The sequence below is a fragment of the Triturus cristatus genome, chromosome 12 (genome assembly GCF_964204655.1).
Source record: "Triturus cristatus chromosome 12, aTriCri1.1, whole genome shotgun sequence".
NCBI classification, from domain to species: Eukaryota; Metazoa; Chordata; class Amphibia; order Caudata; family Salamandridae; genus Triturus; species Triturus cristatus.
In genome coordinates this window covers 693816238-693843668 of record NC_140595.1, presented here as the reverse complement: position 1 = coordinate 693843668, position 27431 = coordinate 693816238, and the positions used below count along the sequence as shown (strand labels likewise).

Genomic DNA, 27431 nt, shown 5'->3' with positions numbered 1-27431 from the left:
TGGGCCTCCCAAACAAGGTGTGTCTAAAAATTTCCAATAACTTGCTTTAATTTGGGTTTTTATGTTTCCCTGGATATTTTCAGGATTTTCATAAACATAACCCAAACCTATCTTGTTCAGCATGTCACTGACATATGACAACCAGGGGATCTGCTTTGCATTATCTAGGCTCATACAGTCTAAAAGAATTTCTCTGGAGAGCTGCAGGTCATCAGATAACCATATTTTGCCCCATAATAATAGGGGCGACAGACGAATAATGTCAGTCACTTTGGTCATTCCCATTTCATTATGACAAAAGCTGTTTGATGAACCCGATGGGATCAAATAATACCCGTTTTAGGAATTTGTTTTCTATCACCTGTATTACTGAGGGATTTTCGGTCCCCCATACCCCTGCCCCGTAGGTGCCCACAGATAAACATTTGGATATATATAAGGTTTTAAGATGCGCAACAGGTTTTTGACCCAGCTTACCAAAAAAACGGAAAAGACCTTCTATGGAGCGGGTGGCACTCTGGACTCGAGCCTTCATTAATGGGGCCCAACTTAATTTGTTGTTGAAGAGATTTCCAAGGTAATTAAAATTTTCCACCTTTTCAATAGTAAAGTGGTTCACCACAAATATCCTTGATTTTGACCCTTTTGGACCACAGACCATTGCAAAAGATTTTGCAAAATTTACCTTCAGGTCAAGGTCCAGCATGAAGGTGTTAAAAGCATCTAAGCACACCTGCAAACTATTTCCAGTGAGGGTCATCAAAACAGTGTCGTCTGCATATGAGTGTATGGGAATACTCCTACCATTTACCTTTGGAAAGTCACAACAGTGGTCCAACAAATACTTCTCCAATCCGTTTGTGTATACTAGGAACAAAAAAGGTGCCAAAATGCAGCCTTGACGCACCCCCTCAGTTGAGGGAATGGGTTTTGTTGTTTCACCCCCAGGTCCAAATCTTATCGCCACGGACGTTGCTGCATGCAATCTGCGGAGAAGTGTCACCAGGGGTTCTTCAAAACCCATGTCATCCATCATCTGCCACAGCTTACTTCTACAAACAGTGTCAAAGGCGCTTGACAAGTCCATGAAGGCAAGGTAAATTGCAGAACTCCTTGCCTTCGTGTACTTGCCAATAATTAGCGCCAAATTCAGACACTGTTCAACTGTCCCCTTCCCACTTCTAAATCCATACTGGGAATTCACAATTAGACCAACAGAGTCTGCCCATGTTTCTAATCTGGCCAAAATGACCCTTCCCAATAATTTGCATGATGCATCAATCAAGGATATAGGGCGATAGCATCGGGGATCACGCCTATCGCCCTTCTTAAAAATCGGCACCACCACTGCCTCCTTCCACGATACAGGGATACGACCAAGAACAACAGCCCTAAAGACGTTCAACAGTAATGGTGCCCATACTTCAGTATTGTGTTTAAAAGAGTCCAAAGGGACAGCATCAGGGCCTGGGGCTTTTAATGATATACCTTTCCTCAAAGCTTCTTCAACCTCTTCCAATGTAAGCGAAGAGCTAAGGAGCGAAGCTGTGGATGGTACCACCAAAACCCCTGCATCATCCAACAGATCCGGGAGTAATAGTGCTTTGGGATTAAAAATTTTACCAAAGTGAGCTTCCCAAGATTCACCAGTAACCTGCGTCACTATGCTTTCCTTGTCTTCACTTTTAAACAGGGGGCGATTTACTACTTCCCAGAAGAGCCTACTATCTTTTAACTCAGAGGCCTTCTCTAGATCTTCCCAGGCACGGTTTTTCAACTCCTGCTTCCTCTTTGTGATGGCCTCTTTATAGGCCCTTCTAGTCGATCTTATCAATTCTTTGTTTCTTGGTTTTTATATAAGGGCCGCTTTTAGGGATTTATGTGAGGCGGAGCATGCGGAATCAAACCATCTAAAACACCTTAAATTCTTTTTCCCCACTGGTTTTTTAAGGTGCTCAGCCACGTGCCCGCATAATTTTTCGAAACTCCCAATGACCTTGTCTGAGTCAGATGTTGGCAATAGGCATGAATCGATCTCAGTTTTACAAACATTCAAAATCTCCGCCTCTAGGCCTACAGCATCTATTTTCCCCCACTTCATGGTGACACCCTGATTTTTATTATATTTTATGAGTTGCTCCCAAACCGGATGTTTTCCACTAGCAGGAGCACACAAAGATAGCATTAAAGGGTTATGATCACTTACAGCATTTGCTATTACTTCAAGCCTTTTAACATAATGGAGAAAGTTACTGGACACAAATACAAAATCAATAGTGCTCATTGCACCTCTTATTCCCTGAAAGGTTGGTATTGGCGATATGTTTGGGGCGACCCAGGGCTCTACCATACATAAATCATTTAAAACAATGATATTATTTAAAGCGTCCCCCTGGGGCGTGTGTTTAAAATGCATCAAGGGCTGATCATTTAGGTCCTCGAAACCACACACATTTGAACCACCATATTTGCACAATGAACAATTAAAATTGCCAACCCAAATAACAAATAATAGAGGTCGTTCACTACGAGCCTTACATATTACTTCCTCCAAACTCTGAATTGTGGATACATCATTCCTATCGAAGACATTGTGGTACCAATTAATTAATAACAAGGGCTCTGGGAACAAATTTTCCAACAAGAGCAACTGGTACCAGGGAGTGTCCATTATTTTTGAAGTTATCAAGTTCTTCAGTTTGATGGAGAGTGCTGTCATTATCCCACCCCTTGCCCTCCCAGCTGGTGATGGCACCGCCAAGACATTAAAAGATTGAAAACCATCAATTTCCCCACCCGTTCTGCTCCATGTCTCCTGAAAGCACAGGATATCCTGGCCACCCACATAATCCAGCCAAGCCTCGTCTTCCAATCTACCCGCAAGACCTGCAATATTCCATGAGATTAGTCACAGCGTAGGTTCCCCTAGGTTATCATCCACAAGTTCTTTTGGAGTTGCCAGGTCGTGCCCAATAGGTGGGTTTGGCTCACAGCCTAAATTACTGACAACCTGAGTGTCCAAAGGTATATTAGGCTGTGCATTGTGGTTGAAAATGTCCACCACCGAGTTATCCTTCTGCCTTTTCCCCTCATTCTCCCCCATGGCCAGATCTGAAATAAATGAAACATTTTCCTTTTTCTTGTCTAATGGTCAATCTAAACCCTCCATTCCCGCCAGTGGGTCAAAGCGGTTTCTTAGAGGAATATTGTTATTTAGCATCCACCCTAGGTATTCCTCCCCCTGAAATCTCCTTCTTGATTGTTCAAAGGGCAGTTGCATGAAATTATTGAAACTTGTTGGCCCCATGAGACATCCATCACCCTGGTGCCACAAACCAGGATGATTTTGGGGAGGTCGAGATGCAGTATTACTCTGTGTCCACCCAGAGTGACTTTTGCCCTGCAATCTTGACCCAGGGTAGCGATGATTAAGGGGAGCATGATACAGGTTGGGGTAAAAATATTCAAGGCCTATACATTGAATATCCCCCATTCTGGCAAACCTTGCTTTGTTACAAATTAAGTCCTTGACCCACCTGTCCCTAAAGTTAATAAGGATACAGTCCCCCTCTAAATCCTTCTTACTTGGACCAACCCAAGGGACCCTTCATACACTTAATATTTTTGTAGCAGAAGCTGGGGGAAGTGGTCTATTGTTGTTGAGCCAAAATGTGACTTTATTTAATAAATCCTGACTTGATTCATGTTTATTCAGTGCGACCACCGGAACACCTGTCAGGATGGCCATAAAAGGGGCAGAATCAGTATGTTCACACAGATTGATTTGCTTGGAGGTGCCATTTTACCCGGAACTAATGAACCGCTCAATGGAGTTAATTTAACTTCAGGTGCGGCCACTAGCTTAGACGTAGTTGAGCTCAGTACTGGTGCTATAGCTGTAATAGACATTGACTGAGAGCCCACATCAGCCGCCAATGTAGGTTTAGTTGAAACTGACTGCACAGGGATTCGCGGGGAATCAGCAGATGCAATAGGCTGGGATGGATTACTTTGATTTTGGATAGAATTTTTCTGAGCCCCCTTCTTTGTTATAATACGATTCCCCAAGGGCTCAGGGGGTTTACTGTTATTAGCCAGAGTTTCCAGCGAATGCGTGTTAACTGATATTAAATGCTCTAATTGGTCCAATTTTAAGTTGACAATTTGTGTTCTCTCTATAAGGGGCATCAAAAGACTTTTTACCAACTTCTCAATGTGTATTAACAAATCTTCGTTGTTATTATTTTGGCAGCAGTGAGTCAGATAACCGGGATCTCCCAATCGTGTTCCCCTTCCCTTCATGTGACCTCCCCCTCTTTTACGTTTGCTAATTTTTGTGGCTACTTGAGCAGGATCTGGAACTTTGGGTTGTAAGGGAATGGGCCCCAACAAGTTCAAATTAGAGTGTTGGTTCCCATCCCCAATGTTACTCAATACAGTACGATCCTCTATTGGGCTGTTCGCTATATCATCCATAGGTATTTCTTGAAAATCTGGGGTTACGACTAAATTTGGGCTAGCTTCCAAGTCATTAACTATACTCTTTTCAGGAGTGACCACAGAGGCAAACCGTCCCAGGGATGAACGTTTCCCCGTAACTAAATCCAGAGACAAACGCTTTTCAGTGAGGGCAATTTCTTTATCCAGTATTCCCGTAGCCCGGATAATGAAATCATCTAGGGTTCCAGTGGCTTTACCGCTACTTGACTTTACTGTGACCCGCCTACCCTTCCCTGATAATGAGGACATCATTAAAAAGTGTATACAGTTTAAAATATAAATGAGACAAGAAGATAAAACTAAACTTACATACAGTAACTACATTAAGTATCTCATCACATTCATAACTAAAACATACTTTGCATCCTCGAGTCCGGAATGAAAGAGAATGGGCCCGGCCCGGCCCTGTACGCCCTTGGACGGCCTTAGACGGCCCGCCCTTTGCCCGGGCTTAGCCCCGGGCGCTTCCCGCGCGCTCCCGCGTAGCGGGGGCAGAGGCCAGTAATAAGGATTGTAGTGAGGCGGGGGCGGGGCAGGCAGGGAGAGGGACCCAGGTGTTATGGGTCTCGACCTCACGCAGGGACTCCTGGTACATTGAGTCCCTGCGGGTCAGCTCGCAGCCCTGTGGTCCCGCACACACACACGCACTCGCAGTGACAGTTCGACAGAGTCAGCTCAGGAAGAGAAGGCAGGCTCACCGCCAGTCAGGGAGACAGGAACAGCGAAGCGGGACCCGCGCAGCGGGTCCGGCGAGGAGCTATGGCGAAAAATATGGGCAGATAAAGTCCCCACACTGAGGCTCCGAACGACGGCAGGCTCAATTCAACTCTTCAGTCCCAGGTAGGCAATAATCCCAGCAGTAGCACGGAGCTGCCAACACTTATTTGCTGAGGCGGGGGCGGGGCAGGCAGGGAGAGCGACCCAGGTATTACGGGTCTCGACCTCACGCAGGGACTCCTGGTACATTGAGTCCCTGCGGGTCAGCTCGCAGCCCTGTGGTCCCGCACACACACACACGCACTCGCAGTGACAGTTCGACAGAGTCAGCTCAGGAAGAGAAGGCAGGCTCACCGCCAGTCAGGGAGACAGGAACAGCGAAGCGGGACCCGCGCAGCGGGTCCGGCGAGGAGCTATGGCGAAAAATATGGGCAGATAAAGTCCCCACACTGAGGCTCTGAACGACGGCAGGCTCAATTCAACTCTTCAGTCCCAGGTAGGCAGTAATTTATACTTTATCATTTATATAAATTTGATATATATTTCATTCAAATTAATTTATTTTTATTATTGCGATGGGGTTCTATTTTTATTCTGTGTCTGCCTTATTTTCAATGGGAGGGTGTTGCAGTACAGGCGGTTGTTCATGACTATTGCTGGATTTACTCCAGGGACCATTTTGGCTGTGGTAACTCTACAGGAGTAATTCTGTCTCCTGTTTCAGGACATGTAAGTAAAATACATGATGAATATGCAAAAGTAGTAAATTTACCAAAAAATGTAAAAGTAAATTTACATGTGATATACTCACATGAATGTTTACCTTTGCGATTAGGCACCAAAGATTTTAAGTGAGACTCAAATGAATGGCTCAAGATACACTTCAAGCATGACAACACAACATCAAGACGTGCATGTAAATAGCTTTGGGATGTCCTAATTGATTACTTCCTATTCATGTCTTTGCTTTCTCATACTTTTCCAATTTCAAAGTCTTTTCAAAGGAGGATACCTACCTTTTTTGCATGCATTAGGCATTCAAATAAGTTTCTTTTTTCCATGGAGAGTATTCCAATGTACATGATCTGTAAATAGATGACAAAAAGTAAATTACATGGAAACGAGGGGTTGTCGATAGTGTAAAGGTCCTGGACCCAATAAGGGATAATTATACATTGACAGCATGGTCTAATATTCTGACAAACTGACTCCATCTGTTTAGAATGATACTGCTGCTCCAGTAAAGCCTCAAGCTTGGATCGCAGTGTTGTATGGTAATGTTGGTTATGAAGCTGGGCAGTGCTTGGAAGTAAGCACTGAATTTACTTCCCCAGCAAACAAACAAGAATTGTCAAGGTCATAAGCATGTAGTGCTACATCAAACATATTCGCTTTTAAAAAAAAAAATGCTCGAAGATGGCTGCCTGCTGCGTTTGCTTTTTCCTGTGCTTTTTAAGCAATTTTACAAATATTAGCAAAGCTAAGATCAATGTGGTGGCCAACTAATAATGCTACTTCAGTATTGTTAAGATGGTCACCACTTTGCACTTACACACAACATAACATTCATCTTAGAAATATAACAAAATCGCATGCTATTGACTTTGTCAATGCTTGCACTGCACTGTCAAAGTGACACTAATTGTCTTTTCCAGTGCTGTTTTGTTGTTGAAACCTGTTTACAGAATTCTCTATTTTTCTTTGGAATGTTCCAGTGTGGAATATTCATTTAAAGAAGGTCATGCCTACAATAATAAAAGCTAATTTGTGATGTTAAGAGTGTTAAGACCCGGGGATCTTTGTATCTCAGTCTTCGGGTGTAATCATTAAATAACCCCAATGACCATTCGTATTGACCTTTGTTCATTGACAAGGAGAAATGAAAAGGACCAATCTTATACATCAAACACCATGAACAATGGAATCCATTTGGGGCTCTACACTAATCAATACAGAGAGTTGGTGTGAGTTAAAGAACTCCTTTAACTATTCTAATAATGTTTGTTTTATCAGCAATTATTAGTCTTTAGCCATCATTATAACAACTTTGAATGATCCATTAGTCGGTATTTCAAAACAATGTAAAATACCAAATTAGTGGAGATTAGAAATAAAATAGACATAATACAGCAAGCATGTTCCATAAAAGAATTTCCCTAATCTGAATTAAGGATTTGGTTAGCAATTTTATAATTAAGCTAAGGAGATCAAATGTGTCAGTTTGGAAACCCAATAAAGAGACAATAAAATGCATATGCATGAATCCTTTAAATTTAAGCAATAAAGAAATTCTTAAGCTCTAAAGTATGCTCAGCTGAAGAGAGGTAATTCTAAGAATTTCAGAAAGAGAGTAGAGATGAGAGGGGACGGTACAGCTCTAGCTTCATATACACATGTTAATAAAAATATATTGAAGTACAAATTGAAACAATTCACACATTCCATGTTCTCAGCATCCAATACGATTTCAAGAAACCCCTTGGAGAAGGTGAACTCCCTTGTTTCTCACTTCATCACAATAGGCCACAGTAACTAGTCCTTGAAAAGAAGCTTTGTCCCAGGGACATCTTAAGGATTTTGTGGGTCCAGGGCCAAACTTATTTTGGGGACTCCTGTTCCGAATAGCTTTGAATGTATGATCCAAGTTAAGCTCTTTCATGCCCTCTTGGGCCAGGTCACTGACCGTGCACAGGCACATACCTCTACAATTCTAAATGTGTTAACATATATTATTCAATGATAGTGGCATAAGGTTTCAATATTGTAACACAGCAGGAACCCATCTGCACATAATCTTTGTGACAGCTTCCATTTCTCAAATGTGATGTCCTGTTTTTATGATTGTTGCATGGAACATAAACAAAATACTTCTCTTCAAAATGTCTGTAATAGACTCCCCACACATCGCCCGCATTAAAACAAAATTAAAGGAAAAAGATATTTAAAACAATATGTTTAAGATTTATTCAAGGTCTTCAGGGCACGACTCTCAGCAGAACAGAGCTGGCTCCATCAGGGGGGCCCCCCTGAAAGCCTGGGCCAGAGCCCACTTTAACCCATTCCAAGACATTTTAAGGCATGGGCAAAGTTTGGTTTACTTTTTTGGAAAACTTTATTGGTGATGGAGTTAATGTGAGCAGATGGAAAAGCCCAGGCTAGGTTCATTACTTCCTGCTCTTGAGAAAATCACTGAAAAACTGGTAAATAGCCAATTGATGATGTTTTTGAAAGAGGCCAATATTCTTCACCCTCGGCAGTCTCGCTTCCGTCCCAAACACTCTACAGAGTCAGCACTGCTGGAAGTTGCAAATACCCTAAAGTTAACCCTAGACCCTGGAAAGAACACAGTGCTAATCTTTTTAAATATATCAACCACATTTGATACCATCTTTAATAACATCTTATTGCAGCATATTAAAAATTGTGGCATTTCCCATCTCGCTTTGGCCTGGTTGAAATCCTTCCTCTCAGACCTCAGGCAAACAGTGGTATTAAGACCTTTACTATCATCAGAAAAACCATCAGGTTGTGTGTACCGCAGGGCTCATCTCTTAGCCCTGCACTCTTAAAATATACATGGCCCCACTTATTACGTTGATGTCCTCTTTCAGAACTGAAACCACATCATATGCTGACGACACGCAGCTTATTTTGGCTTTGGATAAATTATCCACTGGCTCACAACTCAACTTCAAACACTGCTTAATGGAGGTTATCCAGTGTATGCAATCCAACCACCTTAAATGCAATACCGATAAGATGGAAATCATGCTTTTATGGAAGTCTTACTCCTTCGATCCAGTGTTATGGCGGATGGACTCTGCAACTCCCCCACCTAACACAGTTAAGGTAGTAAAAAAAATTGACGCCAATTAATTTTTTCGCCCACAAGCTCTTGAGGTGGCAGGAGTATGTTTTAATTAAAAAAAAATCAGTGACATTTCATTTTGACTATCTTCCCTTTGCAGCAAAAAAGACAGTGGTCTTTGCAATAATTACGTCCTGATTGGACTATGTAACAGTCTATATGCAGGTGCCACTAAACAGATGTTGCATCAGCTGCTAGGCTTGTGCTGATATTGTCATGCTGTTCCTAAGCCTCAGCTGCGTTTGAAGTCCTTCATTAGTTACCAATACACGAAAGGGTTTTGTTTAAAATCCTCTTGCTCACCTTTAGAGCTTACAGAGCATTAGGAACAAAATATCTAGTTTCTTTGCAAACTCCCTACCTTTGGGTGTAAGACTAAAGGTGGCAAATCAATTGTTGTCCTGGAGACCAAGGCCTGAAATCAACTCCCCTGACACCTGAGATTCATTGATTCTGAGTCTTTTTTCAGGAAACATCTGAAAACTTGGATCTTTATGGCCTGAGACTCACTGTGTCACTCACTTATTCAGAGATCCTATGATTCTCTCCCCGTTATGCACCCTGTATTTTTCTGTTTAGCGCCAGGATGCTTCTTCTGGAGTGACAGCTGCACTTTAGAAATGCAATAATCATTCATTAGAACAAAGCTAGAAGACCTTGTTAAATGCACATTCTCCAGTATATCTGTGCATATCCCATAGATCATGCATTGTGCGTATGTCATCACAAGTTAATAAAGGAGCTTTGTTTTTGAGACGGCCTAAAAAATTTAATGTGCCTCATTTCTAGAAAAGCACACATAAAGATAGCCACTCTTACAGTCATAGGACCTCATATCTCGATTTAGGCTGGGAACCCACTGTAACACATCATCATTTCCATGGAACTTCTCACAGTGCCGCTCAGTGTGTCGGAAAGATGTGCCGAAAACATAGCTTTCCAATTGTTAGCCTCTCTGCAGAGTACACAGAGCAATGGTCACGTAGTCCTGTTGCAAATGTGTGTGAAGGAGGTACACAGTTATCAAACTACTGACAAGGTGAAAGTCCTGAAAGCCCTGTGCCCAGGTTAAATTACACTCTCCAGGCAGCTCTCGACCCCTGGGCTCTGTCCTTGTTGAAGTTCAGTGCTGTGGGTCTGAAGCTGTAGTCTGATTGTGCTCATCGTGATGCATGTGGGGAGCCAAAATGCTTCTCACCTGTTGTGCTTGTGAAAAATTGTGACAAAAGGCAAGTTGATTTCATAATTAGGGGACCAACAACAATTATTTCAAGGGCTGACACTCTTTCCTGTCAGCGAGGAAAGAGTGCATCAGCCACTGTGCTGGCAAGCCTGTACCTCCCATGAGATGTACCAGAGCATGTCTAGGTTTTGGTGGTTCAAGCAGGTTGCCCAAGATGTCTTTCTCTGCTCAGACTGCCCCGTGTGTGTTTCCTTTCATTTGTCTCTAGTCTAAATCCATCCTGGGGCTATCCGTCCAAGCCAGAGCCTAGCAGCATGCAGCAGCGTTTACCACTGTCAAGGCATAAGCAATTGCCCCCTTCCCTTTGACATCTTTTAACAGGTGAGTGGGTATGTGTTGCACCTGTCAGCCTTAGGGTGGTTTCCCCCTACATTTCTGCCTTTGTGCCTCCCATTTTCACAGTACATTTTTGTTGGACTTAGGCCTCTGGGTGACAGCATAATCAGGCCCTAAGTGAAGTTAAGTCTATTATTTATATTAAGGACATGGGGGAAGTGTTGAAGTAACCATAGACCGAATGTTCTCAAGTTGCAACCGGTATTTTTGTGACCAGTGCAATATTTTTGCGAACTTGCCTATGTACTACTAGGTTGTTTTGGAAATACGGATTCCTAGTGGGTCGCTAATCAACCTACCTCATGAATATCAATGAGGTAGGTGGCATTGTCCGACCCACTAAGAATTGCAGCCATCACAGGGATGGTGGCCTGCTGAGGGCAGCAGGCCACCATGTTTGTGATTGCTTTTATATAAAAAATATATATCTTTTTGATGCAACTATTTTTTCGCTAAAGGAAAACAGGATGCATTTAAAAAAACAGATGAAAAGCTAAAGGAATTTTTTTAGGAGTAGGCAGTGGTCCATGGTATTAATGCCTACTCTTTGCTTTTTTCATCCTTTCCAAAGGAGAAGGGGTTCCTTGGGGACTCTTTCTTGTTTGTGTTTGTGTTAACTCTGCAATTTTAGTTTGTAAAATATTCATGTTTTGTGACTGGATTTCGGTCGCTAAACATACCATTCCAAATCTGTATTTGGAAGGGATGCCGTAAGACGCCCATTTCAGATATTGAATCAGTATTGGGTCACAAACCCAAATTGTGATTTGGTAACATTTTATTGAATCATAGTTGGTGGTATGTACATAGCCAAAGGCATTTTTGCACGGACCAAATGCAAACACAAAAAGCCTTTTGTACATGTAGCCCAATAATCTCTTGAGCAGTTTAAATTTTAATTTTCAAGGAGTTCACAAGGTTTAAATTCTAAGGCAGAGGCCTCATTAGTAAGAACTAGGATGAGGAAGACAGATGAGGAGGTGACGAGAGAGGCAAGGGGCTTGAAAAGAGTAGAGAGTTGGAATGTACTCGTGCACAAAGGGAAAAATATTCAGCAGTAGAATGAAGTGTCCATGAAAGAATTAAAGTTTGGGAAATGCGGGATGAAGGATAAAGAAAGATCTGAGGGAAGTTGAAAAGGAATAATTAGAAGGCTGATAGAAGAAAAGTGGGACATGAATAAATGAAAGACAACATTGTAGGAAAGCATGCCCAAGAAAAAATGAAATGGAGCAAAATATGGATAAAGGAGAAAAGAATTTTTTTTAAAAGCAATACAAAAGGAATCAAGAGAAGGAATGAAAGGTGGTAGAGGAAGTAAAATAGTTTGGGAAAGTGGAAGTTATGAGGGAAGAGGAAGTATATCCAAAGGATATGAAAAACAAGGATGGCAGGAAATAAGAAATCATAAAACAAAACATGTGCAGTCAAGTAAGATTATTAATTTTCCAGTTGCTCTGGACACTTATTTCTTTATGTATGGTGTTTGTAAAGCATTACATACAATGTTTCACCCCCTGGGTACACTTTGTTGCCCAGGATGCCTTACATTGCGAAAGTTCACTGTCCAGTCATGGCTTTAAGTGGATTGGGTCCCTCCCGGTCTCAGACCTGGTAGTAATTAAAAACAGACGTTGAAACGGGCCCCTATCCGGCCCTATAGTCATTTTGATTTCTGAACAATGAATGTAAAAAAACTTTAAGATAACCCATGTCAGTAACTTGGTTCCTATTTGTATTTCACATTTTATTTAGAGCCTGATTATGAGTTTGGCAGTGTAGGAGCGGGCCACTACGCCAGCGCCCCGCTCCCACACCGCCAAACTCATCCGCCCAGTGACCACCAAATTACGAGTACATTCGTGGTCTGGCCTGCGGTCGTTGCTGGTCCCAGGTTGTGAGCCTTAGAAAGGATTCACAATGGGAACACCAAAGCCCTTTCCTGCATGGCATGTGTCCCACTGCATGCATCCCAAGGCCCTGAAGCAACAAGGTGCCCTGTGGAGCCCCCTTATATTCCTCACTGCTACAGTTTTCATGGCAGGCTCACCACCATGAAAAGTGTGGCAGTGAGAAAACTCGTAATATGCTTGGCGATGCCACATCTGGACCGCCATCAAAGAAACAATGGTTCTGTCGGGTGAAAAGCAACTTTTTGTACTGATAGTACGAATCATACGTTATTCAAACTCTAACCCCATTCCACTTATCCACAGACTGGAATATTTCGTATGATGCACTGATTTTACCATGATTAGACGGGTCTAGGTGGGAGACAACCGCCCCAACATCTTAATTCAACTAAGGTGAGCATTAACTGACACACCATTCCAATACTCAGCAACTAAACGGCTCTATCTAATTCTAACTCCTTATCCATAGATAGAACTGGAAGGCCTCCATCTTGAGACTCACATGAGATGTCCAAGTTTCGCAATTATCTGAAGGGTTCAGATGTGATTCCACCATACGTAACCTTGTCTCATAATTAGGTGAGTGGAATGCCACCTAAACTATTTGTAAGTCACTATTCTTGGACAACACACCTGATTCAAGTCCTCTCACCATTTACAGGCCATCATTCTTTTGCCCCTGTCCTGATGAAGACCCGCACTGACCCTATAGTTGTGCAGTATCTGGGTTGAAACGTCGACACTATCCCCTGGACCAGTAACTAGAGCCTGCGCAAAAAGAATTGATTTATTTCGCAGTTTTACTACGAATATCTGTTCTCTGGCCAATAATAATTTGCTGACCTTTTTAAATCACCTTGTACATATCATGGACAATATCACTGAGCACTAATTGTCACCTTATCACTAATTGTTATCACTTTGTATTTTGACGGCTTACTTAAATATTTCTGGGTATATATTTGAATGATGCAATTTATATAAAAATCGCTAATTACCCTACAAATTGTTTTATTTCATGTGTTGTTCAGGACTAATTGCAATGTTTGAATAATGTATGATTCGTACTATCAGTACAAAAAGTTGCTTTTCACCCGACAGAACCATTGTTTCTTTGACGTAAGATTGCCCAGGTTCTGAGGTATACTGGGTTACCCCATTGTTTGCCAAACTGACATCTGCACCTCCAGCATATTGCAGGCTTCAGAGTCAGACCACTGCAAGGCTGCCAGAGATCGCTGATCCCTGGCGGTAGCCGCAGTCCCATGGCGATCCGACTGCCCAACTCGTAATATGACGGTCGGATCGTCAAACTCATAATCAGGCCCTTAACCTTCCATTACCTGAGAGTGTTTGTGTTATGATGTTATACTTGCTGTTTTTGTGCGTCCTGCTGCGCGAGGCTGGCCTGTCACACTTGGAACACTTATAGTGTTCTAGGTGGTTGGGTCATTCTTGGAGTGGCAGTTGCTGGAGGCAGGAGTCTGGGAACCCTATCTTTGAAGAAGCAGAAATAAACTTACCTCCTTGGTACATCTATGTGTCCGATTCCTTCTTGAACATTTAGCTATTTCCAGGACAAATGTTCCTGTAATTTTTTGCACTGCATATTACTCTTGTATAGTGTATACTTTGAACAGACTCACATTCATGTGTTTAGAGCAGGCTATGATTGAGGTCTCTGGAATTGAGGCTGAAGGCTTTGCGAGTTTCTCACAGTGCCGCTCAGTGTGTCGGAAAGATGTGCCGAAAACATAGCTTTCCAATTGTTGGTCACGTAGTCCTGTTGCAAATGTGTGTGAAGGAGGTACACAGTTATCAAACTACTGTCAAGGTGAAAGTCCTGAAAGCCCTGTGCCCAGGTTAAATTGCACTCTCCAGGCAGCTCTCGACCCCTGGGCTCTGTCCTTGTTGAAGTTCAGTGCTGTGGGTCTGAAGCTGTAGAGTCCGATTGTGCTCATCTTGATGCATGTAGGGAGCCAAAATGCTTCTCACCTGTTGTGCTTTTGAAAAATTGTGACAAAAGGCAAGTTGATTTCATAATTAGGGGACCAACAACAATTATTTCAAGGGCTGACACTCTTTCCTGTCAGCGAGGAAAGAGTGCATCAGCCACTGTGCTGGCAAGCCTGTACCTCCCATGAGATGTACCAGAGCATGTCTAGGTTTTGGTGGTTCAAGCAGGTTGCCCAAGATGTCTTTCTCTGCTCCGACTGCCCCGTGTGTGTTTCCTTTCATTTGTCTCTAGTCTAAATCCATCCTGGGGCTATCCGTCCAAGCCAGAGCCTAGCAGCATGCAGCAGCGTTTACCACTGTCAAGGCATAAGCAATTGCCCCCTTCCCTTTGACATCTTTTAACAGGTGAGTGGGTATGTGTTGGACCTGTCAGCCTTAGGGTGGTCTCCCCCTACATTTCTGCCTTTGTGCCTCCCATTTTCACAGTACATTTTTGTTGGACTTAGGCCTCTGGGTGCCTCACCACTGCTAAACAGTGCTGAGGTGCAGGTGCTCTCCCCTAAAACATTGTGACGCTGGCATATTTGCCACAAGCCCCTGCTACTGCAGTGAGGCCTAACCGCTAACATTGGGAACCCCCCTTATGGGATAATGTCTGGCGGGGACCTAATAAGTCTGTCATGTTTGGTCTTGTTGGACTCGGGGCGGGGAACCCTTTCCAAGGATAAATGGGCTTTGGGCCCAACTACTTTAGACATCCCACTTTTAGAAAGTGGAACTTTTCCTGCCTACACTTAGTCTGGGCACTGTAGACTCCCCCCTCCCCTCTGCATACTGCCTGGATTGGGAGGTGGGAGTGGTGATTCACACCTTCTCCCCTGGAATGGGCTGTGACCAGCGGCCCATCGTAGCCTTTACGGCCCTGTCTTTCGTCACTGTGACAGCCAGGTCAGGGAAAGCACAGAACATCCCAGAACTCACTGGACACTTCCAGATGCCCCTGCCCCCAGAACCTTCCAGAGACTTCTACCCCCTTCTAGTAACTAGACTGTAGGATATATAAGGAAGGGTCCTGGCCTCACATCCTTGTTACACTGCTGGACCATGAGGGAACTCTGCTGGAGTGAAGACTGCTGCGTCAAGAGGATGGTCACCTTTGCTGGGACGGACTGCTCCAAGGAACTGCTGCCCCAGCTTGCTGCTTTGCCCTCCTGCCTGCTGATCTTGCCCTGCTAAGAGAGGACCTGTAAAACATCTCCAGAGTGTCTCCATAGGAGGAAGGACTGATCCCCTGGGCACTGGTATCACCAGGACAGTAAAAACACGCAGGAATGTCCCTGCAGCGTTGTGGAACTGCTCTGCTGCAGAACAGAACAAGAAGGACAATAACAACCTGTACTCCTCTTATAAATCACCCTGCAGCGCTGGAAATCACCGCCACCGCCTGGGGACCCCAATTAAACTGTGAGGCACTGTGAGCGAGAAGCGCTGTGGCAAGGGAGCGCTGGGGCGGCCGTGGAATCACCGCAGCTGGCCCGGACTGTGTGCCTGATTCAAATCACCCCCGTGGCACTGAGCGGGTGTGTCTGCACCTCCTTGGGGCATTGGGAACACTGTGCCCATCACCGCTGCGGGCCAGAGTGGGCAAACTCAATTGAAGTGCTCCTGAAGTCACCGCCGCAGCCCAGGCGGAAAGTGCACCAGGACAGCTTTTAAAACTTCCCCCGATAACACCGCCGTGAGCCGGGAGCCTCAGGAACCCAAGCAAGGCTGTGCCGAACACCGGAAGGGCTTTCCTGCTCCTCCGCCGTTCCGCCGCACCTGGAACCGAGTGCCCAGAGGACGGGGGAGCTCCCCGCCGGTGCCTGCCTCGCCCCCACCCAAGGTAACACACAGTGGTGTGCACTAGGCCGCTGTGTGCGTTGGCGCCTCAGGCGGGTTGCAAGCTAGCCGGGCGGTTGTGTAGGGGCCTGGGACTGTGTGAGGATACTGTCAGCTGGGAAGTGACCTACCGGGGTCCGAAACTGACTGACTGCAGACCGGGGACTGCGTAGAGCCACAACCAGAGTGCGGGGTCTGCTCAGACAGAGCTTGTTGTGGCTGGAGCAGTTGCCAAGGTATAATTGCTGGGTTTGACCCTGCGCGAGGCCGTTTTCCCATCCGTTGGAAACGCAACCATCTTCTTCTTTACAACCCTGAGATTCAAAGCATGGCCTGCTTCTGCCATAAAGTGCTCACAGGGGCATACTTCCTTTGTAGTTGGCCTTGGGAAGAGTTTGGTGGTCGCCGAGGGAGCACCTTTCACAGGATAAAGGTGACGCGCATTCCTGGCCGAGGCATCGCTCGCCAGGGTGAAAGTGACACGCCTTCATAACACTCTTATCTGGCATCCCTTGCACTTCGAACTGGGCGTACCGCCGCCTGAGGTTTGAAGAATTGTTTTGCCCTGATGATTGCTAGCTAGAAGTCAGTGCCCACTAGGAACTGTGTATCAACCACACCAAAGGTCATCTGACTGATGCCTGTGGATTACAGATGGTGAATTCTTACTATTTCTGAACCGGGCACAATCTCTAGATAAAGATAACTTTACTTCCTTCATATGAAACTGGATTTATCGGATTGTTGATCTTGCCTGGAAACTGGATTTACCTGCTTTTGAATCTCGCCCAATTGTAGATAAAGATTATTTTATTTTTATATAAAAACCGGTGTGGTGTCCCTTTTGTGCGTGTTTTACTGTGTTACTGTTGGTGTGTGTTGCACAAATACTTTACACATTGCCTCTGAAGTTAAGCCTTCCTGCTCTGCGCCAAGCTACTCTGTCAGAAGCGATGGTCCCTACTTGGACTAGGATGCATACCCCGGCCAACTAGAGACCCCGGTTCTAACAGTGCGTTTTGGGTGTGGTGACGAAAATGTGGGAAAGCGCATCAGAGAGCGAAAAAAGGGTGCTGATGAGGAGAGATGAGGTGTCAGATATGGAGATCGACCAGAAGTGGAGAGAAAAAGGGCGTATATATCTAACAGAGAAAAAATAACAGAAGAGATTGAGACATTCTAAAGACCAATACCCCTTTCACAGGCATGAGTAATGTTTAACTCACGGTCTCACAGTTTCAGAATTGAAACATTTACAATATTAATTATTTACAAGAATAATTGTTGTTACTCATTTATCTTAAACATCTAACAACCATTGACAAAGCCAATAGTTCTATCTGGTTTTAGATATATGTCACTTGTGTTGTGCACCTGGAAGAACAGAGAGGAGCCAAAACACCGGTTGGGTGGCAAGCTATGGGAATCAGTCAAATTTTGTTTATTTTTAATCCATGATATAATTTAAATAGGCCACACCTCTTTTAGAGCACCGCCACTTTTTGATCCTACTTAAAGCCCTGTTCCCAGGTTAAATTGCACTCTCCAGGCAGCTCTCGACCCCTGTGCTCTGTCCTTGTTGAAGTTCAGTGCTGTGGGACTGAAGCTGTAGAGTCTGATTGTTCTCATCTTGATGCATGTAGGGAGCCAAAATGCTTCTCATCTGTTGTGCTTGTGGACAATTGTGACAAAAGGCAAGTTGATTTCATAATTAGGGGACCAACAACAATTATTTCAAGGGCTGAGACTCTTTCCTGTCAGTGAGGAAAGAGTGCATCAGCTACTGTGCTGGCAAGCCTGTACCTCCCATGAGATTTACCAGAGCTTTTCTAGGTTTTGGTGGTTCAAGCAGGCTGCCCAAGATGTCTTTCTCTGCTCAGACTGCCCCTGCGCCCCGTGTCTGTTTCCTTCCATGAGTCTCTAGTCTTAATCCATCCTGGGGCTATCCGTCCAATGCCAGAGCTTAGCAGCATGCAGCAGCGTTTACCACTGTCAAGGCTTGTGTGGCCTATGAAAACAAAGAGACCACCTCACCTGCGTGCACATGTGTGAGAACCAGCCAAAGAGAAAAAGCTGTCATTTAGAGATGGAGGCGAGTGAAACCTACACGACTAATCAGATCAAAGAGTAGAAGAACGGGATGAGGAGGCAAAGCCATAGCTGGAGGGGACTGCGGCAATCACGCCGAGGGCACCAGGATGTATCTGCAGTGAGAATGAGTAGTAAGGGGAGCATGGGGACAGGGGGGCATTGAAGCAGAGAGCATACGCAATTGCCCACTCCCCTTTGACATATGTAGGTAGTCGTACCTTGACGCGGGAAAATGTATGCTCAAGATTGACCAAGGTCCTTTAATAGATTCAATACTGGGAGAAGGGCAAGACCCCCCTCCGGGAGCCTAATACACAAAGACTGCGGTCTGCGTTCAGTTGCTTAGCACAAATCTTGTTCCGCCCACCCACACCTACCAGGACAGCGGGTGTCACAGCCACTGCTTTCAATGGGAGAAAGGGATCCGCAATATCCAGCAAGAAGGAACTGTGTTGGTAGTGGATAAGGACAGCCGGTAGCCTGGCAAAAGGAGATTTGCCACAAGAGTGGTCCTTGGAAAGCCTGACAGGTGTGACACTGGGGGCGGAAATAGCACAGTTAAACTGCATCAATAACCCATAGGGATGACTAGTATGCCATCAGAAATGAAAGTTGCCATAACAGTGGTCCTTGGAATGCCTGATTGCTGGAACACTACTGGGGCAACGGAGAGAGCCTGAGAGGATAGCCACCAAGCAGACAAGGAACTTGCAGCCCAGGCATGACTGGAAAGGGCCTCAGATGCCGCACGTCAGTAGGAAGGGAAGCCTAGAAGCTGCTACCCGCAAGCCGAGAGGGCTTCACATCCACAGCATGAACAGGAACTTATGTCGGATGGTGCTATCAGAGATGGTACAGTGGTGCCACATTGGCTTAAGGCTTGGGATCAATTATTCAAGGCTGTTGATTAATTTATGATGTTCTTGAGGCATTTATGGTGTATATCAATGATTGATTACTGTCTTGATGATTTATGGCCATCTCATGATTTATGACTTAATGTTAATAATCCATGACCTTTACCTCCACCCAGGGGGCTCTGACTCTTATGGAAAGAAGGGCGTGTGGAGGGGAGGGACATTCAAAGGCTTGGTAGGATCAGGTAACCTGTCTGGGGTGGGTTGAAATGTCCATTTTATTTTCTACCATTTTTTATGGCACAAATTCGGCCCAAGGGCATTGTAGCGCTTTACATGAGCACCAGATTACATTACACAAGGCCAGATTAAGGGATTTCTCTAATGTAGCATGATGTTGAATGATTCTGGGACTCAAACCTGGCTTCCCAGTTCCATAGTAGGCAGCTGTGGCTGCCAGGCCGCATCGCCTCCCCGTAAGCATAACTTCCTACAAAAAGTAATCATAATAATAACAACAAAATAAAACTTTGATAATGAGTAGTGGTGTCCAGAACTTGCACTTGCCATGCCCCAGGTAGGGCGGGCAGGTGTTCTTCTTCCTGTCCACTGAATCCTTCAGTGATGGAACTGGTAAATCTGTCTTTGTCAGAATTAGAAATCCAGACAAAGGTAAAAGCTTCTCATTTGAACCGTGACCGTCAGGTAACATATTAAATCATGTTTGTAATGTAAACATGGTAATTTGAGTTTGTCTTCTGTTCCAAATGAAGGCTGCAAATACCACAGTGCAAAAGCAAAACAGCACTGGCCCTGTTGCTGAGAGCAGAAATGGAACAAACTGGAATCAGTTCAATTTGAATAAATGATAAATTCTGCTTGTTAGACCTGGCACCTTGGCGTGAGTCTCCCTTCCTCTTTTTGTCGCTGTGCGTCATGGGTTTTTATGGTGCTGGCCGCTCAGCGCGCTGTGCCACTGCAAACCCGTGTCGCGGCGCAAGTGCTCCCTATGTAAATTGTATATGTTGGTTGGATTCCATGATTGGATTGTTTGGTTTACTGTCAGACCCCAGTAAAGTGCGCCAGGAGCGCCAGGGCGTGTAAATGCAAATACCGCTGGTGGGCTTGCAGCACTGGTTGTGCCACTCACAGAAGCGGCCGGTAAAATATGTCTAAGGTCTGCCATAGCAGAACCTGCGTGCAGTCTGGTACTGACATGCTGACTGGCAAGTGCCCACACTTGCCGGTCCCTAAACCTTCCCTTAACTTCATGTTAGTCACCCCTCTGGTAGGCCCACGGGCAGGGTGCGTTGTAAGCATAAGGTAGGACAAGCCTGGATGCGTGGCATGTCCTAGTAGTGAATTACCGCCATCTTGTTGTTCACTACTGTAAGGCTACCCTGTTCTCATAGGCCAGCATGGGCGGCTAGGATTATTACACCCTATGATCCTAACCGACCCAGGGAACATGGTAGAAGATCGAGTTTAGTATGCCTGAACTCGGAATAATAAGGTACATCTTTCCCCAAGGTTTATTTTAATATTCCGCGTTTGCAAATGCCGCTTTTAGAAAGCTGGCCTTTGCTTGCCTAAACATTCAGCCCGCCTCTGCGTGATGTGTATCTGATGTCTGGCTGGTGTGAGTGACAGGGCTGGGGGAACCCAGATGGGCAGGGCTAGGTAGCCTGGTGGTGAATAGGACGATCGACAGGTAGATGGGTGGGAGGAGTACTCTTAGGCTCTGAATAGGACAGTGCTCTGCCCCCACAATGCCGGCTCCGCCCCCTGTGGAGCGTCTGATGACTCTGCCCAGCACCCTGAAAGAAGAAGCCTGCATCACGTAAACAAAGTGCTCAGAAACTGGACTGGACTAGGCAAGGGCCCCCCTGGCCTGGGAGAACAAAAGATTTGCTGTATAAATGTAGGAGCCCTGCTCCTAAGAAACTAGATCCGCTTTTGACCAAGAAGAATCTCTGCCTGAGGAGGAGGCACCGGGAAGGCTGTAAGGAGGAAGACTGTCCCTATCCTGGGGGATTGGCCTACAGTGGTGACCTTGCTGCCAAAGGGGAGAAGAGAAACTGTTGCTGAAGACTTTGCTTTATTTTTACTTTCAAGACTTGTGCTTTTCCAAAACGATCTCCAAGGGCTTGGAACTGAGCTGGCCCCCTGAACTGAGCCCCAGGACCATTGGGCTCTACCTGATCTTCACTCGCCTGCCGCTGGACTGTGGTGTCCTTTCCCTCGCCGGAGCTGTGACCCTCGTGCCCCAGTCCCTCCTTGAGCCGTGACCAGGACTGCTTAGCCGCCCCCGCCTTGGGAAGAGCCTCGCTCGATCTGAGCCGCTCCCCCTACGCTGTGCTGGGCTGCCCCTGTCACCTCGCTCGCCGGAGGCTCGCTGCGCACCCTCACCCTCCCGTCGGAATCGGCGTTGTGAGCATCTCCAAGCCTCGGACGGCCCGGACGTAACCTGCGTGCCCGGCTGCCCCGCTTTGTTCACCCGCCACCTGCAACACCCCGCTCTTGTCGTGAGCCTGAAGATCAGACCCCCATCGTGAAGTGTGGGAGCCTCGGACGCCGCCTCGCCCTTCTGTCGAAGAGCCGCTGTAATCCCGCAACCGCCTTCGCGTCAAGAAACAAGGTACTGTACTTACAAACTCGACCGCAAGCTCGCATCGGATCCAGGGTCCGCAACGTTCTGATTTCCCTGTCATCTGCCGTGTGCTTCCCGGACGCCACCTCAGCACGAAGTGCGCTGAGGCCCACAGATACCTTGCGCCCGCCTAAGAACTTTCCGTAACAAAGAGACTTTACCGTATTTCCAAGAGTTGTGGCCCCATCAGTTCAACGTTACTGGGCCTTGTATTTGAATCTGCTGAATCTACATAAAAGCTTATTTTTATATACTTCCTGATTGGTATCTGTTTGTGGTGCATGCAAGGGGATTACTGTATGTGTAATTGCATTTGCTTAACCGTGTACGCCTGAGACTTAGCCTAGACTGCTCGCGCCACGCACCTAGAGGGTGAGCAGGGGTTATTCTGGGGAGTCATCCTTCGCCCTGACAAGAAGTAAAGGGTCCCTGCTTGTTGTGGGTACACACCTACATCAACCAGAGCCCCCTCATTTCTAACATTGGTGACAGCGGTGAGGATTTACGGATTTGCATTTGTGGTTTGCATATAGTGAATCACTGATCACCACGTAGTGAGAGCAGACCAGTAACACAGCCACAAGACTAGAATTTGTTTGTTGTTTTGCCAAGAATCTCCGTTGTTTAAGCCATGCCTGGTTCACTCCCCGCCGGAAGGGCAGCCTCTATAATCTCTGGATTAGATTACATAGATTGGGGAGAAGGCGCACTTGAGGGCTATACAAATGAAGAATTTAAAGGTTTTTGCTCCAAGTTCAGAATTGCCCAAACTGGATTGAGAAACAAGACCCAAATCGTGAAGGCGCTGAGGGCCTGGTATGAGTCAAGGGCACCAGAGAATCAGGTGGAAGTGGTTCCACCAGAAAGTGTCCATGAGTTTGGCAGAGGCCTGTCACCAGAAGAGTTGGCAGACAGGGCAGCAACCCGGGCACATGAAGTGGAGATGGCAAAACTTAATGGGCAGATGGATATGGAAAAACAAAGATTAGCCAGGGAAGAAAAGAAACTACAATTAGAGCATGAAATGAAGCTGAGGGAGCTGGAGCTGAAAGCAAAAAGTTTGGAGCTTAATCCCTCTGGTGGCAGCACACCGCCAGTACCGGCGGAACCAAGAGTTTATATTCCCAAGGATGTAGTGAAGGAGTGCTTTAAGAATGACGACATCGGGCAGTGGTTCAGAGCCTACGAGGTAGCCATGTCTTCCCACCGGGTCCCTGAGAGAGATTGGGGAGCGGGGTTGTGGGGACGGTTCCTGAGTGAAGGGCGGGACACACTGTTAGATTTACCTGCTGATGTTCATAATTCTTACGCCCATATGAAGGAAGCATTGATGACTAGGTATGGGTTGACCCCTGAGTTATATAGACAGAGGTTCAGGGGTTGCACTAAGATTCCCAATAGTACGTATGTGGAGTATGTGACTTTCTTTTGCAGAGCGCTGGATGGTTGGGTAAAGGGTAGTAAGGTAAATGATTATCAAGGGCTTCTTGATTTAATGGCATGGGAGCACTTGTCCAGTAATTGTTTTCCTGAGCTACGCCAGCACCTGATAGATGGTAGGCTGACTAACCCTAGGAATCTTGCTGAGGAGGCGGACCGCTGGGTCAGTACCAGGGTCCACAAGGGTCCTGTGGGAGATTCCGCCAAAGGTGGGCAGGGTCCCCAGCAGAAGAGTGGGGGGGACAGGGGTAACCAGAGGGAGTTCCCTAGAAGGCCCCAAACTAATCTCCAAGGGAACCAAGGGAAAGGTTCTCAGCCTCCCCCACCCCCGAAACCGACCGGGGCCCCGACAGGTCCTCCTGTTCAGAAGGGGCCCGTAAGATGTTACAGGTGTAACAATTTGGGGCATATTGCCTCTGATGTAAAGTGTCCATTGTTTGGTAAACCAGCACCCACTGGTGCTCCACCCCGGCAGGTGACTAGTGTAGCCTTGGGGGAGGAGAGGGGTATCCAAAGTGGGTGGGGTCCCGCAGAGATGTCCCTAGTCTCGCTAGGAGACCGTGAAGTGGTCCCTCCAACCCAGCTGCCTGAGAACACTAAGAAGTACAGGCAGTGGGTGACCATAAATGGCCATAGAGTGAAAGCTCTTAGAGATACAGGAGCCAGTGTGACAGCTGTCAGGTGTCACCTGGTGTCTCAGGAGCAGGTGGTCCCCAATGCATTCTATCCCGTTGTTGCCGCTGACAACACAGAGAGACACTGCAAGGTGGCTCAGGTTCCCTTTGAGTGGGGGGGGGGGGTCTCTGGTACTCTTCAGGTAGCTGTGAGGCCCGCCATGCCTGTAGACTGTTTGTTAGAGAACGATTTGGAGAGCTCACCTTGGGCTAAGGTGGAGCGGAGTGCTCACCTGGAGATGTTGGGTATGCCGGATTGGGCGTGTGTCACCACACGGTCCATGGCAGCCAGTAGAGGGACTCAAGAGGTCCTGGAGCCTGAGACGGAGGCCCAGGAACCGGCCTCAGAGAGAAGGAGCGAGGGGCGCGGGAAGCCGGCCCCTGAAGTTCCCACGGCCCAGGAGGAAGCAGACCTTGAGGGGGATGCCCTGGAGCCTACAGGGGAACAGATAGCTGAACTGGGAGACCTGCCTGAGCTGACCCATTGGCAGCAGGAAGGAGGTCCCACCAGGGAGGACTTTTGTAAGGCGCAAAAGGAATGCCCTTCTCTCGTGGGTATGCGGCAGCAGGCTGCAGACCAGGTCGCAGGTGATCAGTCAGGATCACATTTCATTTACTGGGAGAACGACCTCCTATATACAGAGCCTAAGGTTGCTGAACCTGGGTCAGCCCGTGCGCTGGTGGTACCCCAGGACTTCAGAGCCTTCCTACTGGGACTGGCTCACGATGTGCCATTGGCCGGGCATTTGGGGCAGAACAAGACCTTTGAAAGGCTTGTCACCCACTTTTATTGGCCTCAAATGCGCAGGAGTTCAGATACTCACTGCAGGACATGCCAGACTTGCCAGGCAAGTGGAAAGAGTGGAAGGAAGCAGAAGGCTCCACTCCAGCCATTCCCTGTGGTTGGTACCCCATTCCAGCGAGTGGGGATTGACATTTAGGGGTGGGCGGAATTTGCGAAAGCGACTTTCGCAAATTATCGCGAAAATGTTCAAAATCTCCGCAAACACGCGGAAATATCGCGAAGATGCGGAAGTTTTTTTCCTGCCCGTTCTCGGTATTTTCTGCGTGTTCGCGGCTCGCCAACTTACCCATGCGGTTGCTTGCAGGCGCGGCCATCTTGTTTTCACTCTTCTCGCGGTGCATGATCGCGGGAAGAAAGACGTGATCGCGCGACGCATGACGTCACTGCGGGCGCGAACTGTCGCGAGACAGCGCAAATGGCTAAAACAATACAACATCTCATGGAGAACGCGACCGGATCGGGAAAACTTGTCGGCGAACGCGGGGATTCAGGTAAGGCGATCGCGCGGGCGCGAGAATGTATTATTTTACAGCACGAGCAAGAACCAAATTATCGCAAAGCTGCGGAATGCGGAAATTTTGACATTTCCGCGCTCTCCGCGGAACGCGGAAATGCCAAATTATCGCAAATTCCGCGAACGGAACGGAAATTTTGCCCAGGCCTATTGACATTGTAGGGCCACTGGACCCCAGGACAGCAATGGGCAATAGGTTCATCCTGGTCCTGGTGGACCATGCCACCCGTTACCCGGAAGCCATTCCTCTGAGGACAGTGACGGCCCCCGTGGTGGGACGTGCACTGATGGGAATTTTCTCCCGAGTGGGATTCCCTCTAGAGGTGGTGTCTGACCGAGGTACCAATTTCATGTCCAAGTACATGAAATCTCTTTGGCAAGAGTGTGGTGTAACCTACATGTTCACCACACCTTACCACCCCCAAGGAAACGGGTTGGTTGAGAGATTCAACCGAACCCTCAAAGGCATGATAATGGGCCTGGAAGGACCCATGAGGCGTAAGTGGGACGTCCTCTTACCATGCCTTCTCTTCGCTTACCGTGAGGTGCCACAGAAGTCTCTAGGGTTCAGTCCCTTCGAGCTTCTGTATGGTCACCCAGTCAGAGGACCTCTAAGTCTGGTCAAGGAAGGCTGGGAGCAATCTCCCAGGAAACCTCCCCAGAATGTATATAGTTACATGCTGGCCTTCAGGAATCAGACTAGGCGATTCAGGCAACTTGCTGAGGCAAATCTGGAAGCTAGCCAGGAGGAGATGAAGCGGTGGTACGATCAGAATGCCACTCTGGTAGAGCTTCAGCCTGGACAGAAGGTATGGGTCTTGGCCCCCGTGGAGCCGTGCGTGCTCCAGGATAAGTGGACCGGTCCCTTTGAGGTGGTGGAGCGCAAGAGTCCTGTTACCTACGTGGTGGACCTGAAGTCTCCTAGGAACCCCTTAAGGGTCCTACATGTCAACCGCCTCAAGCCCCACTTGGAGAGGTCCCAAGTGGGCATGCTCTTGGCAACAGATGCTGGGATGGAAGAGGAGACAGAACCTCTTCCGGACCTCCTGTCAGCCAAGGAGCAAGATGGGTCAGTGGATGGTGTTATCCTCTCTTCCACCCTGACCCCTGAGCAACAGAATGATTGTCGCCAGTTGCTGGGACAATTTTCTGATCTGTTTTCCCTGATCCCTGGTGTCACTGATTGGTGCGTCCATGATGTGGACACTGGGGATAGTGCACCTGTGCGGCACAAGGCCTACAGGGTGACTGACAGGGTGAGGACATGCATCAAGGAGGAGGTCTCCAAGATGTTTGCACTCGGGGTAATTGAGTCCTCCAGCAGTCCTTGGGCCAGCCCAGTGGTCTTGGTCCCAAAGGCTGCAGCGCCGGGAGCCACACCCGAACTCCGGTTCTGTGTGGACTACAGAGGACTCAATTCGGTCACTAGGACCGACGCACACCCCATCCCCAGAGCTGATGAGCTCATCGATCGGCTAGGGGCTGCCAACTACCTCAGCACGTTTGATTTAACGTCTGGGTATTGGCAGATCGCCTTGACCGAGGGGGCCAAAGAGAGGTCAGCATTTTCCACCCCAGATGGGCACTACCAGTTCCGGGTTATGCCATTTGGGATGAAGAATGCCCCTGCCACCTTCCAGAGATTGGTCAACCAGGTGTTGGCTGGGCTGGATTCGTTCAGTGCAGCCTACCTGGATGACATCGCGGTGTTCAGCTCCACTTGGGAAGAACACCTGCGACACCTCTGGGAAGTGTTGATGGCGCTGCGCAAGGCAGGCCTCACGATCAAGGCGAGTAAGTGCCAGATCGGGCAGGGTTCCGTGGTGTACTTGGGGCACCGAGTTGGGAGTGGCCAGGTGGCACCCCTTCAGCCCAAGATAGAAACCATCCTGAATTGGGAGGCGTCCAAAACCCAGACAGAGGTGAGAGCCTTCCTAGGTCTCACTGGGTACTACAGGAGGTTTGTCAAGGGGTATGGCAACCTGG

The 27431-nt window shown here is 47.0% G+C and overlaps 1 protein-coding gene and 1 long non-coding RNA gene across 2 annotated transcripts in view; one reads left to right on the top strand and one right to left on the bottom strand.

Annotated features, from left to right (window-relative positions):
* LOC146780111 (uncharacterized) overlaps positions 1-27431 on the top strand; it is a 597326-nt gene that overhangs the window by 59454 nt on the left and 510441 nt on the right. The window lies entirely within an intron of this gene.
* Positions 1-27431, bottom strand: part of LOC146780113 (uncharacterized) — a 153327-nt gene that overhangs the window by 32919 nt on the left and 92977 nt on the right. The window contains exon 3 of the long non-coding RNA XR_014972096.1: positions 6234-6302. This is a non-coding gene — a long non-coding RNA (uncharacterized LOC146780113). The remainder of the gene's footprint in view (positions 1-6233; positions 6303-27431) is intronic.